The sequence below is a fragment of the Sminthopsis crassicaudata genome, chromosome 3 (genome assembly GCF_048593235.1).
Source record: "Sminthopsis crassicaudata isolate SCR6 chromosome 3, ASM4859323v1, whole genome shotgun sequence".
Lineage (NCBI taxonomy): Eukaryota > Metazoa > Chordata > Mammalia > Dasyuromorphia > Dasyuridae > Sminthopsis > Sminthopsis crassicaudata.
Window position 1 is genome coordinate 580,919,963 of NC_133619.1, and position 14,072 is coordinate 580,934,034.

General features: G+C 35.1%; 1 pseudogene; it reads right to left on the bottom strand.

The window, feature by feature from the left end:
• Positions 1–12,848: 12,848 nt before the first annotated feature.
• On the bottom strand, positions 12,849–14,072 carry LOC141562435 (hypoxanthine-guanine phosphoribosyltransferase pseudogene; annotated as a pseudogene).

Here is a 14,072-nt window from a genome sequence, read left to right on the forward strand (position 1 = left end):
GGTCCAGGAAGCTGGACTAGGGCAGCTGGGCTTCAGCAGGAGGAAAAGGAGAGGAGAGGAGAAGCAGAGGAAGAGGAAGATGGGAGGAGAGAAAGAAGTTGATTAGAAGGAAGAAGAGGAGGAAGTTTAAGGGGAGGTCCTGACCTGGAAAGTAAAGGCACTGAAGTGATCTATCACTGATTGTTTTCCTTAATAGGACCAAACAATGTACTCAGTAGGCAATCAGTCAGTTAACAAACATTTATTAAGCACTTATTAAGCCCTTTTATAAAAGATTTTTCCCAATTTTCTCCTTTCCCTCTAATCTTAGCTACCTTGGTTTTATTTGTACAAACCTTTTTCATTTAATGTAATCAAAATGATCCATTTTTATTTCACAATGCTCTCTTTAGTTAATGCATAAATTGGTCTCTTTTCCTTAAGTCTTATAGGTAATATATTTCACATTCTTCTAATTTCCTTGTGATATCCCCCTTTATATTTAGGTCATATATCAATTTTGGTTTGGTCTTTATAAATGCTGTGAGATATTTGCCTGTGACAAATTTCTGGCAGATTGCTTTCCAGCTTTCCTAATAATTTTTTTTTTAATCAAAAAATAAATTCTTAGCTCCAAAATTTAAAATTTTACATTTATTAAACACAATATTCATATGATAATTTACTGTATGCTTATTCTGTTCCATTAATCTATTTTTCTATTTCTTAATCAGAACCAAAAAAGTTTTGTTTTTTTTTGTTTGTTTGTTTTGTTTTTGCTGAGGCAAATGGGGTTACATGACTTGCCCAGGGTCACACAGCTAGGAAGTGTTAAATGTCTGAGGCCAACTTCAGGTCTTCCTGACTTCAGGGCTGGTGTACTGCACAACCTAACTGCCCTGCACCAGATAGTATATTGATGATTACTGCCTTATAATATAGTTTAAGATCTGACAATGCTAAACCTTTTTCTTTTATTATTTTTCATTAGTTTCTTTGAAAGTCTTATTTTCCAAATGCATTTTAAAATTTTTATTTTCTAACTCAGTAAAATAATGTTTGGGTCATTTAATTGAGATGACACTGAATAAGTAGATTGGCTATATTGTTGTTAACATTTTTAAAATATCAGGATATTTGTTCTTCTCCAACAGACCTGGAAGATCTCTCCTTTTCTCTAAAGTTCTTAAAAAAAAAAACAAACAAACATTATGTCTTTGGTATATCACCTTTCTGTTCAAATCTATTCCTACTCTGTCTCCGATATAACAAGCCATCCTGTTTCACAGTAATAAAAACCACCTAATTTTAGCTTTGCTAGAAGGTAGACATTCTTCAGAACTCCAGTTGTTCTTGAGTCTGCAGAGGAAGGGAGTATTCTATCCTCCATCTGTCAGCAATTATCTCTTTCTCACAACAAGCTTCTACCAAGCCAAAGTTATTGTTTTACCCCAATTCTCCCCAATTTTCCAAATCCAAATTCATTTCCTTTCTTTTCTCCATTCCTTCCCTCCCCCAGTCACCCAACCATCTCTAGAGCAATATGGAGCTATGCCCAAAGGGTTACAAAACTGTGCATACCCTTTGACTCAGTAGAGCCATGACTAGATCTATATCCCAAGAAAACCATAAAGGAGGGGAAAGGACCCATATGTGCAAGAATATAGCAGTTCTTTTTGTGGTAGCAAAGAATTGGAAAAGGAGTGGATGCCTATTAATTGGGGAATGGCCAAACAAGTTGTGGTACATGAAAGTTATGGAATAATATTGTTTTAATTTTTTTTTAAATGATGAACAAGCTGATTATAGAAAGGCCTAGAAAGATTTACATGAACTGATGTTTAGTAAAACAAGCAGGACCAGGAATGCATTGTACACAATAATAGCAAGAATGTTTGATGACCAACTATGAAAGTCTTGGTTCTTCTCAGTAATTCACTGATCCAAACCAATGTCAATAACATTTGGACATAAAATGCTATCTGCATCAAGAAAAAGAACTTAGGAGACTGAATGCAAATCAACACATGCTATGTTCACTTTTTTTTAATCCCATGGTATTTCCTTTTTGTTCTTATTTTTCTCTCCCAACATTTTTCATAAAGCAATGTGTATTAAAAAAATAAACAAATTTGCTACAATAAAAGAAAGAAAGAAAACTTGGAGCTTGGATTTTATTTAGCTTATTCAAACACTGAGATCCTTTTGTGGGTCCTTAAGTAACATGAGCTACCATTTGGCAAAAAGTTTTATTCACTTCAAAGAAGATTGGATCTTTCATCTTTCTAAGTATCTTAGTAGATGCCTAACAGACTTCTGTGATTTATTCATCCTAGGGGTAAACAACCCTTTAGCAGTTTCTGAGCAGTGATGGACTCAAAAGTTTTTCAGAGTTGTTTGTTAATTAAATGAGGAGATAATCAAGAGACTTGAGAGGATAATCAAGAAATGAGGTGTGGTGACTGGTGAGGGAGTACACAAAGATTAGTCTACTATAGAACTCTTGATAAAATTGGGAATTACATCTTCTTTATGTAAATGGGGGGCGGGGAAAGGAGAGGAAACTTGGGAAGAAAAGGAATAATATAGGCCAGTGCTGCCTCAGTTTGAGAATTCTCTGCTCAGAGTCCAAATTCCTGTTACCTGTGTGCCTGATTGAGAAACTTGCTAGCAAGACATCCAAGGTAGGTTTCTTCTTGGGTAAGTGAATTTTTTCTTGTAGATCTATGAAAACTGGGAGCTGGTCTTTTAAGAGATGGAATCAAAAGGGATTTTGGGTTAGCATCAGTGCTTGTGGCATGGTTATGGTTCCAATGCCATGGTGAGTTTATTATCCTGGCAAACCTCAGATTCCCTATTTGTAAAATATTTTTAAAACTATAACTATGTATATTAATGTCAAATATGCAGAGATTAGTAACAAGTAGTTTGTGAGATTAGCTTGATAAATTTTAGATGAGGCTCACTGAGAAGGGGAGCAATCTTTCTGATCCTTAGTAGTTTTGTTCTGGATTGTCTACTACAGATGAGAATAGTGCTGATATCCAAGGTGTAGACAGAAGAATTTTCCTTGGCAAAAAAGAAAAAAAAAAAAGATCACCTCTTGATGGATACCTGGTGAAAAGACAAAAATGAGGGAAATGATTGTAATTGTTACTGTGATTAGAGGGGGGAGAAAGTAAGTCAGTTGAGATTTCAAAAGGATTACCTTTCTGTCGGGAGAGCTTTTGTAATACCAAATTACAATGGACCCAGTGAACTCAGTTTGACTTTCTCCAACTTCATTTAGCAATATAAAAATAGTAGCAAAATTAGGAGCTAGGAGGAAAAATTTAACAGAAAGGACTAAGTACTGAATGTTCTTGTACTTGAACTGATTCAGTTGTTAAGTCTCTTCCCGGCTTTTCAACTGGGCTTCCAAGTAACCAAACATGAGGTTTTCTCCATTGCACTAGCTGCATCTTTTTCTTAGGGTTACATTTTAGAAGCCATGAAGGTCATTTTGGCCTTTTCTACCAGTTGGATAGGTCTGCATGCTTGAACCAGGACACTGGGGAACTTAGTTGGCACAATTGTATCCAAAGGATAACTTTGTTATATAAGCAAGAGGTTTAATGTGAAATTCTATAGACCAAAAAAGGTCATAGACTGGAAGCTCTAAGAGATCAAGAACATTTAGAGGCATTTGACTAACAAGGAATTGAGGGGTAAATGTGCTAAATAGTGTTACTATTTACTGATTTCATCGAATTCACAAATAAGGAAGCATTCAACAGAATAGGTTGTTCTCCACTGCCAACCTGTTATGGGGAGCTTTTGGAGGAATGATATATTCTCCAACATGGCTCATGTTGACTCTGAATTGCTTTAAAGTAACATGGAAGGAAAATATAATGAAGCTCCTAACTCATCATAATTGTTTCCACTGTGGTATTTTCTAATGAAATTTTTAGACGATTTCCTTCTATTCCTGAGATTACATACTCTCTATTTCTTACTTTTCATAGTCCATTTCCTGGGGGAGAAAAGGAGCACATTGTATATAACACCTGGTGAATCTGGAGAAAGAAGTAAAACACATTTTGAAAATGGAAAAGAAAGAAGAACTGAAAAAACAGAGTGAATCAAGTTGCACCAAGAGCACTGCATATAAAAATAGTTCTGATGAAGAATTCATTGACTTTCCTTTTCCAGCCCAAATAGAAGAAATGGGAGACTCCTTTGTGTTTTTCACACTCCTACCTGCATCTAAGGCTGCTGAAGGTGATGAAAATGAAGACAAGAATCAAGATAATTGTGGTGAAATCAGTGGTAAAGGCACAACTGAAAATGATGATAATCAATATGAGCATGCCGTTAATCTGGGACAATTGTAAATTCAAGAAGGATGATATAGTAATTGATATAATAATTATGATGATAGTGGTGATAATGATAGTCAACTTGACTTTTGTCAAGTTCCAATGATCATAATAACAATGTTGATAAAGAAAATCATCATGTACCTGTAACAAGATTGGCAACAGGACTGGTGACAATGGTGACAAAAATAAGAATAGTGACATCCTTTTTGATAAAAGTATATATGATAGAAACATCATTGATAGAACAATGATTTTAAGCACGATAATCATGATAGAAGTTGGGAGATAATAAGCATTCTTATGCTGACAGAGATGGTGGTGATAATGATTGTGAAACCAAAAACAAAATTGATTAACAATGCTATAATACCACTGATGTACCACTATAATACAACGATGGCACAGGCATGAAACCTAGAACTGAGGTACAATAACAAATGGTGATAGACACAATGAGATGGCATTTATAACTTTTTTTCCTAATTTTTTGGCACCATTCTAAAGAAGTTAAAAAGACATTTTTGGCCACAAGCATATGGCTTTCCATCTTCAACTTCTTTGGAAGCATTTGCCTAAATACTGTCATTCAACTTTATTTGGCAAGAAAACACAAATAGGAAGAACTATCAAAGTGAATGCTGCAAAATGAGAAAAAACAAGGATACTTTGAATTAGAGGGGAAAGAATACAGCCCAAACCCAATCTTTTAAAAAAGTGGGAGTGTGGTATATTATATATTTTGTACATGGTTGCAAAGAACTAAATTAAACACTTTATTTTCTGAAATATTGTTGTATTGCATGGTTGTCTTGCAAGAGATTATGGGAGAAATATTGGGGAAACTCCAGTAGTGACTTTTCCAAATAGGGTTCTTGTCCATGATTTAAAGTATATATATTATATACTGCCAATTCTACGTATAGAGTTCTTACTGTAGACCTCCAAAGTAACATATAATGCAAATGTCCCCCCATCTATCCCCTTATCCTATAAAACAAAGACATACACAATATCTTCAAAGAAAAGTATTGTGACAAATCCTGCAATCGTTTCTGGGTAATTATTTATTAAGGGACAGGTCAATTCTCCAAGAGCCTCCATAGCTGTGGATCATAACATTGGAAGGGAATGCAAGGTAGCTTTTGCTGACACAGGTGTTGTGCATTGGGAATGAGATAAAATTGGAGGCAGAGGGAAGAGGAGAGAGGTCAGAGAACAGCAACTACCTCCTTGTATCATCCTCTCACAAGAGGAGATTCATTCTGAGTTGGATCTCCAAGCAGTCACTATCAGGTGGTTCCCATGTATTTCAGCAGCTCTCCAGTGTATTCCAATTATTAGTTTCTTAATTGGCTAGCCAGCAATCAATAAAGTGACAGTCAGTGGTTTCTCTCAATAACTAAAGGCCCCACCTCCTAATGGAGACCCTGAAAAATCTTTATAAAATGGAATGCTCTTGACAATTAAAAATTAACCCAGTTTGGCATTTGGTGAGGATGTGAGTTAGAAGTCTTCAGTTCCTTCTGACTACATGGCTTCATCATGACACTCGGGTATCTCTAGCAATCTGGACTGGGGACTCCCTCTCCATCCAGGCTTTTTTTTTTTTTTTTTTTTTTTTTTCTAATAGAAATTGAAAGAATCCACCAATCACCTCTTGAAAAAAAAAATGCCCCCCCCCAAAAAAAAAATTCATGAATATTATAGCCAAATTCTGGAACTCCCAGGTCCTGGAGAAAATATTGCAAGCATCCAGAAAGAAACTAGTAAAATGGAGCCACAGTCAGAATAATACAAAATAAGCAACTAGGAATAAAGAGTTTGGAATATATTCTGAAAGACAAAAGAGCTAGGATTATATACAAGAACCATCTAACTAGAAAAATCCTTCAAGGGAAAAGGTAGATATTTAATGAAATAGAGGATTATCAAAGACCAGAACTAAATAGAAAATTTGATTTTCAAATACACAACTCAGGAGAAGCATTGGGAGGTATTCAGGAAAGGGATATCAGTGACTTAAGATTTATCTATTTACATTCCTATATAGGAGGATGATACTTGTAACTCACAAGAACTTTCTCATTATAGCAGTTTAAGAACATATATATAGAGAGAGAGACAGGGCCCAGGTGTGAGTCGAATATGAAGGGATAATATCTATTAAAATAAGAGGTAAGAGAAATGTACTGGGCAAATGGGAAAAGGAGAGGTAGAATATTTGCCACAAGAGACAAGAAAAAGCTCTCATAGTGAAGGGGAAGAGAAGGAATGGAAGGGGTGGAATAAGTAAACCTTGCTGTCATCAAAATTGGCTCAAAAAGGAAATAACATATTATGAATTTTAAAATATCCTACCCTGTAGGAAAGTAGGAGGGGAACAGGATACGGGAAGTGGGGAGAGTGATAGAGGGCATACTGGGAAAGAGTGGTCAGTAGCAAAAGACTTGAGGAGGGACAGGGTGAAAGAGAATAAATGGGGGGAAATGTAGTTAGCAATAGTAATTGTAAAATTACATTTTTTTATTATAGCTTTTTATTTATAAGACATATGCATGGGTATTTTTTTCATCATTGACCCTTGCAAAATCTTCTGTTCCAACTTTTCCCCTCCTCCCACTCCCTTCCCTAGATGGCAGATAGACATGTTAAATATGTTTTTTTTTTTTTAATTTTTTATTTTATTTTATAATTATAACATTTTTTGACAGTACATATGCATGGGTAATTTTTTACAACATTATCCCTTGCACTTACTTCTATTCAGATTTTTTCCCTTCCTCCCCCAACCCCCTCCCCCAGATGGCAAGCAGTCTTATATATGTTAAATATATTACAGTATAATTTAGATACAATATATGTGTGTAGAACCGAATTTTTTGTTGCACAGGAAGAATTGGATTCAGAAGGTAAAAATAACAGTTTACATTCATTTCCCAGTGTTCCTTTTCTGGATGTAGCTGGTTCTGTCCATCATTAATCAATTGGAATTGGATTAGTTCTTCTCTATGTTGAAGAAATCCACTTCCATCAGCATACATCCTCGTACAGTATCATTGTTGAAGTGTATAATGATCTTCTGGTTCTGCTCGTTTCACTCAGCATCAGTTGATGTAAGTCTCTCCAAGCCTCTCTGTATTTCTCCTGTTGGTCATTTCTTATAGAACAATAATATTCCATAACATTCATATACCATAGTTTACCCAACCATTCTCCAATTGATGGACATCCATTCATCTTCCAGCTTCTAGCCACTATGAAAAGGGCTGCCACAAACATTTTGGCACATACAGGACCCTTTCCCTTCTCTAGTAGTTCCTTGGGGTATAAGCCCAGTAGTAGTATGGCTGGGTCAAAGGATATGCACATTTTGATAACTTTTTGGGCATAATTCCAGATTGCTCTCCAGAATGGTTGGATTCTTTCACAACTCCACCAACAATGCATCAGTGTCCCAGTTTTCCCACAGCCCCTCCAACATTCATCGTTATTTGTTCCTGTCATCTTAGCCAATCTGACAGGTGTGTAATGATACCTCAGAGTTGTCTTAATTTGCATTTCTCTGATCAATAGTGATTTGGAACACTCTTTCATATGAGTGGAAATAGTTTTAATTTCATCATCTGAAAATTGTCTGTTCATATCCTTTGACCATTTATCAATTGGAGAATGGCTTGATTTCTTATAAATTAAAGTCAATTCTCTGTATATTTTGGAGATGAGGCCTTTATCAGAACCTTTAACTATAAAAATGTTTTCCCAATTTGTTACTTCCCTTCTAATCTTGTTTGCATTAGTTTTGTTTGTGCAGAAACTTTTTAATTTAGTGTAATCAAAATGTTCTATTTTGTGATCAATAATGGTCTCTAGTTCTCCCTTGGACACAAACTCCTTCCTCCTCCACAAGTCTGAGAGGTAAACCATCCCATGTTCCTCCAATTTATTTATGATTTCGTTCTTTATGCCTAAATCTTGGACCCATTTTGATCTAATCTTAGTATGTGGTGTTAAATGTGGGTCCATGCCTAGTTTCTGCCATACTAATTTCCAGTTTTCCCAGCAGTTTTTGTCAAATAATGAATTCTTATCCCAAAATTTGGGATCTTTGGGTTTGTCAAAGATTAGATTGCTATTTTTATTCACTATCTTGTCCTGTGAACCTAACCTATGCCACTGATCAACTAGTCTATTTCTTAGCCAATACCAAATGGTTTTGGTGACTGTTGCTTTATAATATAGCTTTAAATCAGGTACACTTAGACCACCTTCCTCTGACTTTTTTTTCATTAGTTCCCTTGCAATTCTCGACCTTTTATTCTTCCATATGAATTTTGTTGTTATTTTTTCTAAGTCATTAAAATAGTTTCTTGGGAGTCTGATTGGTATAGCACTAAATAAATAGATTAGTTTAGGGAGTATTGTCATCTTTATTATATTCGCTCGGCCTATCCAAGAACATTGAATGTCTTTCCAATTATTTAAATCTGACTTTATTTTTGTGGCAAGTGTTTTGTAATTTTGCTCATATACTTCCTGACTCTCCTTTGGTAGATATATTCCCAAATATTTGATACTATCGACTGTTATTTTGAATGGAATTTCTCTTTGTATCTCTTGCTGTTGGATTGTGTTGGTAATGTATAAAAATCCTGAGGATTTATGTGGATTTATTTTGTATCCTGCGACTTTGCTAAAATTCTGAATTATTTCTAATAGCTTTTTAGCAGAGTCTTTGGGGTTCTCTAAGTATACCATCATATCATCTGCAAAAAGTGATAATTTGATTTCCTCATTTCCTACTCTAATTCCTTGGATCTCTTTCTCGGCTCTTATTGCCAAGGCTAGAGTTTCTAGTACTATATTGAATAGTAATGGTGATAGTGGGCAACCTTGTTTCACTCCATGTTAAATATGTTAAAGTATATATTAAATACAACATATGTATACATATTTATATAGTTATCTTGCTGCACAAGAAAAATCGGATTTAGACATAAGGTAAAAATAACCTGAGAAGGAAAACAAAAATTGAAGCAGACAATAACAGGAGTGAAAATGCTATGTTGTGGTGCATACTCATGTGGTGCATAACTTTCACTGGGTATAGCTGGTTCTCTTCATTATTGAACAATTGGAACTGGTTTGATTCATCTCACTGTTGAAGAGAGGCACATCCATCAGAATTGATCATCATATACTATTGGGTTTTATTTGTTTTTTTTTGTTTGTTTGTTTGTTTTTTAATTATAGCTTTTTATTGACAGAACATATGCATGGTTAATTTTTACAAAACTTTCTGTGGGAAATGACCAGCAGGATGAATACAGAGAGGCTTGGAGAGACTTACATCAACTGATGCTGAGTGAAATGAATAGAACTAGGAGATCACTATACACTTCAACAACAATACTGTATGAGGATGTATTCTGATGGAAGTGGACATCTTCCACATAGAGAAGATCTAATCCAATTCCAATTGATCAATGATGGAAAGAATCAGCTACACCCAGAGAAGGAACACTGGGAAATGAGTGTAAACTTTGCATTTTTTGTTTTTCTTCCCAGGTTATTTTTACCTTCCAAATCCAATTCTTCCTTTGCAACAACAACAACAAAATTCGGTTCTGCACATATATATTGTATCTAGGATATACTATAACATGTTTAATATGTATGGGAATGCCTGCCATCTAGGGGAGAGGGTGGAGGGAAGGAAGGGAAAAATCGGAACAGAAGGGAGTACAAGGGATAATGTAAAAAAAAAATTACCTATGCCTATGTACTATGAAAAATGTTATAATTATAAAATTAATTTTAAAAATTTTAAATGATTTTTTTTTTTACAACACTGTTCCTTGGACTCACTTTTGTCCCAATTTTTCCCTTCCCTCCCTCCCCCCTTTCCCCCCTCCCCCAGATGGCAGGCAGTCTCATACATGTTAAACATGTTAAAGTATATCTTAGATACAATATATGTGTGCAGATCCATACAGTTCTTTTGTTGCACAAGGAAAATTGGATTCAGAAGATAAAAATAACCTGGGAAGAAAAACAAAAATGCAAGTAGAGTCACATTCATTTCCCAGTGTTCTTTCTCTAGGTGTAGCTGATTCTGTCCATCATTGATCAATTGGAACTGAATTGAATCTTCTCTTTGTCAAAGATATCCATTTCTATCAGAATACATCCTCATACAGTATTGTTGTTGAAGTGTATAATGATCTCCTGGTTCTGCTCATTTCACTCAGCATCAATTGATGCAAGTCTCTCCAAGACTCTCTGTATTCATCCTGCTGGTCATTTCTTACAGAACAATATTTCATAACATTCATATACCACAATTCACCCAACTATTCTCCAATTGATGGGTATTTATTCAATTTCCAGTTTCTAGCCACTACAAAAAGGGCTGCCACAAACATTTTGGCACATTCCCTTCTTTAATATATCTTTGGGATATAAGCACATAGTAACACTGCTGGATCAAATGGTATGCACAGTTTGATAACTTTATAGCATAGTTTCAAATTGTTCTCCAGAATGGCTAAATCCATTCACAACTCCACCAACAATGCATCAGTGTCCCAGTTTTCCCGCATCCCCTCTAACATTAATCATTATTTGGTTTTGTCATCTTAGCCAATCTCACAGGTGTGTAGTGGTATCTCAGAGTTGTCTTAACTTGCATTTCTCTGATCAGTAGTGATTTGGAACACTTTCATATGAGTGGAAATAGTTTCAATTTCATCATCTGAAAATTGTTTGTTCATACCCTTTGACCATTTATCAATTGGAGAATGCTTGATTTCTCTATATATTTTGGAAATGTGGCCTTTATCAGAACCTTTAACTGTAAAATGATTTTCCCAGTTTGTTGCTTCCCTTCTAATTTTGTTTTCATTAGTTTTGTTTGTACAAAGGCTTTTTTATTTGAAGTAATCAAAATTTTCTATTTTGGGATCAATAATGATCTCTAGTTCTTCTTTGGCCACAAATTCCTTCCTCCTCCACAAGTCTGAGAGGTAAACCATCCTATGTTCCTCTAATTTGTTTATGATCTCATTCTTTATGCCTAAACCATGGACCATTTTGATCTTATCTTGGTATATGGTGTTAAGTGTGGGTCCATGCCTAATTTTTGGCATACTAATTTCCAGTTTTCCCAGTAGTTTTTGTCAAATAGTGAATTCTTATCCCAAAAGTTAGGATTTTGGGGTTTGTCAAACACTAGATTGCTATAGTTATTGACTATTATGTCTTGTGAACCTAACCTATTCCATTGATCAACTAATCTATTTTTTAGCCAATACCAAATGGTTTTGGTAACTGCTCATGCATATGTTTTGTAAATAAAAAGTTTTAATAAAAAGGAAGAAAGATTACCCATACATGTTTTGTAAATAAAAAAAGCTTTAATTGAAAAAAAGAAAAATTATCCATGCATATATTTTTAAATAAAAAGCTTTAATTAATTTTTTAAATGTAATGGAAGATTATCAGCAGCATAAACCAGGGAGAAAGAGGTAGATGGTAAGGTTCAAATAAAAATTGGACTGATATGCAATTTTTAAAAATTAAGACAGCTTTATTTTAAACATTTTGCAGTATAGATTTCAGAATATCAATTATTGTTTAAAAGAAAATTACTTCAGGAAGACCTGAGTTCAAATTCAACCTCAGACATTTAATATTTTCCTAGATATGTGACCCTGGGCAAGTCACTTAATCTCAATTGTCTCAGCAAAAAAAAAAAAAAAAAGAAAAAAAGAAAAGAAAATTACTTCTGATTAGTAAACAAAAAAGAAATAATCTGTAAGAGTGGGATACAACTCAGTGAACTTTTTTTGGATGCTGCTTTCTATTGTTCATCTCAATAAAATTAACTTTTTGCTTCCCTTTTCATGCAGCATGAACAGCAACAACCAAAGGTATGAGATCATAATGAAACCCTTAGAGATAAAGAAAACAGAAAATCATTAAATCTCTTGCATTCTGAATAAACCTGGAAAAAAATGTTGAATCAGATTGCTCCCTCTTTGACAAGAAAGGATATTTTAACTAACAACATTCAATCATTTTTCTGCATTTTCAGTAACATAATTAAATTATCAACTTAAATATTTTTATTTTCTTTGAACATCCCTTATGTGAACACAACTTCAATATAGCCCAGTGATATTCTCTTTTAAGTTTTGTAGGGCAAATGAAACAATCAGAATTGTAGCAACAGACATTCCTCCAGTATAAAACAGATAAAATACAATCTATGTAAAAAGTTCCAATAAACAAGGGGCAGCTAGGTGACTCAGTAGATAGAGCACCAGCCTTGAATTCAGGAGGATCAGACTTCAAATTTGGCCTCAGACACATAACACTTCCTAGCTCTGTGATCCTGGGCAAGTTACTTAACCCCAGCCTCAGGGGAAAAAAAAAAGTTCCAATACACAGATAGTCATGATGTGGAAATAAAGGATAAACTGGATTGGGGGGGGGGGGGGAGGGAATCTAGAGGTAAAGCTGATATATTTCCTGTGTTTCAAAGCTTTTCTGTATACCAACTGGAACTTCTGCTTTATACTTGTCTTTGCCAACCTCACTGATAACACAGACTTGGTCTAAGTCCCTGAAGTATTCATTGTAGTCCAGGTTGTAGCCAACAACAAATTGTTCTGGAATTTCAAATCCCACAAAGTCAGGTCTGTATCCACACACTTTTCAACAACAAGCTGACTGCTTTCCCCAGCTTTGGATTATACTGCGTGACCAGGGAAAGCAAAGTCTGCATGGTTTTCCCTGTGTCAATTATATCTTCAATAATCAGAACATTCTTTCCAGTTAAGGTGGAAAAATCATCTCCCCAGTCACTTTTATGTCCCCTATTAACTGGGCATTGCAGTAGCTTTTCATTCTGATAAAATCTATAGTCAGAGGAATTGATTGATCACTATTCCTATCCAGTACCTTGATATAATCAGCAAAGAATTTGTAACCACCCTTGAGGACACAAAGGACAGCCATGTGGTGGCCTCTCATCTCCTTAAGCACATCTTGTGCCAAATGTTTAGTCCTGTCCAGGATTAGGCCATGAGGAATGAAGACTTTTCCCAGATCTTAAGCATAATGGTTAGGGATGCAAAATAAGTTTAAGTCATAGCCTGGCTCATCATTTGCAATCATGTTGCTGGTGCTGATGTTCTCCATGGTTCAGGAAGCTGGACTAGGGCAGCTGGGCTTCAGCAGGAGGAAAAGGAGAGGAGAGGAGAAGCAGAGGAAGAGGAAGATGGGAGGAGAGAAAGAAGTTGATTAGAAGGAAGAAGAGGAGGAAGTTTAAGGGGAGGTCCTGACCTGGAAAGTAAAGGCACTGAAGTGATCTATCACTGATTGTTTTCCTTAATAGGACCAAACAATGTACTCAGTAGGCAATCAGTCAGTTAACAAACATTTATTAAGCACTTATTAAGCCCTTTTATAAAAGATTTTTCCCAATTTTCTCCTTTCCCTCTAATCTTAGCTACCTTGGTTTTATTTGTACAAACCTTTTTCATTTAATGTAATCAAAATGATCCATTTTTATTTCACAATGCTCTCTTTAGTTAATGCATAAATTGGTCTCTTTTCCTTAAGTCTTATAGGTAATATATTTCACATTCTTCTAATTTCCTTGTGATATCCCCCTTTATATTTAGGTCATATATCAATTTTGGTTTGGTCTTTATAAATGCTGTGAGA